The sequence below is a fragment of the Benincasa hispida genome, chromosome 9 (genome assembly GCF_009727055.1).
Source record: "Benincasa hispida cultivar B227 chromosome 9, ASM972705v1, whole genome shotgun sequence".
In the NCBI taxonomy this organism is placed as follows: Eukaryota; Viridiplantae; Streptophyta; class Magnoliopsida; order Cucurbitales; family Cucurbitaceae; genus Benincasa; species Benincasa hispida.
Window position 1 is genome coordinate 30,455,761 of NC_052357.1, and position 1,368 is coordinate 30,457,128.

Genomic DNA, 1,368 nt, shown 5'->3' on the forward strand with positions numbered 1-1,368 from the left:
ATCGCAAGGTAAATCGTTTACCAAGTTGCACACATCGGTTAGACGATCAGACGCTCGTGTATCGTTTAAAGCGTGCTAGACGATTGTTTAGGTCAGCAAGCTTCATCGCTTAGTAACTGACTAAATGATCGCTTAGTATTGTAAGGTAGACCGTTTATCTGGTTGCACGAATCGTGTAGACGATGAGACACTCACGTATCGTATAAAGCGCGCGCGCTAGATGTCGTTTAGGTCAGTAAGCTTCATCGCTTAGTAATTGACTAAACGATCTCTTAGAATCGCAAGGTAAATCGTTTACCTGGTTGCATGCATCGTATAGACGATGAGACGCTCGCGTATCGTTTAAAGCACGTGCACTAGACGATCGTTTAAGTCAGCAAGCTTCATCGCTTAATAACGCAAAGTAAATTGTTTACCTGGTTGCATGCATCGTGTAGACGATGAGACGCTCGCGTATCGTTTAAAGCGCACGCGTTAGACGATCCTTTAGGTCAGCAAGTTTCATCGCTTAGTAACTGACTAAACGATTGCTTAGTAACTCAAGGTAAATCGTTTGCCTGTTGTCGCGCTACATGATCACATGGATGGTTAGGCTTCGCAGACTCGTCGTCGTCTTCGTGATCGTTCACTTATGTTCCTATTGTCTAGTGCATGCTGAACGATCGTCTACCTACTAGAGTTTGCTACACGATGAAGACCTCCTGGCGGTTCAAGATCCGGTTCGCCTGTGAACCGGTTTGCTCGATGAAACATGTAATAGATAGGGTTTTTCATTCCCTTTTTTTTTGTAAAGGCTTATTCCGGTCCATTAATCCTTTGTTTATTACATGCAATGTATGTTTTTATATGTCATATGGATGCACATATAGTAAATCCCACCTTAGGTTATGCAATGGTCATGCATCATCTCTTTATTGTAATTGTTATAATTTAGAGAAGCATGATTTAATTATGTAAGGGCATGCTCATGCATCATATAATATAAGAGTTATATTTATGCATGCATAAAAAGTATTGACATGCATCATCTTTATATTATAATTGTTATAGTATAAGGGTGAATGATAGCATGTTTGCTAGGTTGTTACGTGTTATATATATAAAAGTTATTATAAAAGTTATATATAGTATTGATGGTTAATTTATAAATGTTATAAATGCCCCGTTGTGCGTAATGGTTTTAGTTGTTTCTTTTTAAAAGTTAAAGAGAAATAAGAAAGACATGCATGCTCACTTAGGTTTAATTCATGGTTTTAAAGTGTTTAAAACTTAGATCACATAGACCTAAGATCACGGTTTTAATACGATTAGTAACCCTAAGGCTTTAATCTTTTAATCAGTTTAATAGGATTAAATTGGCTAATAAAA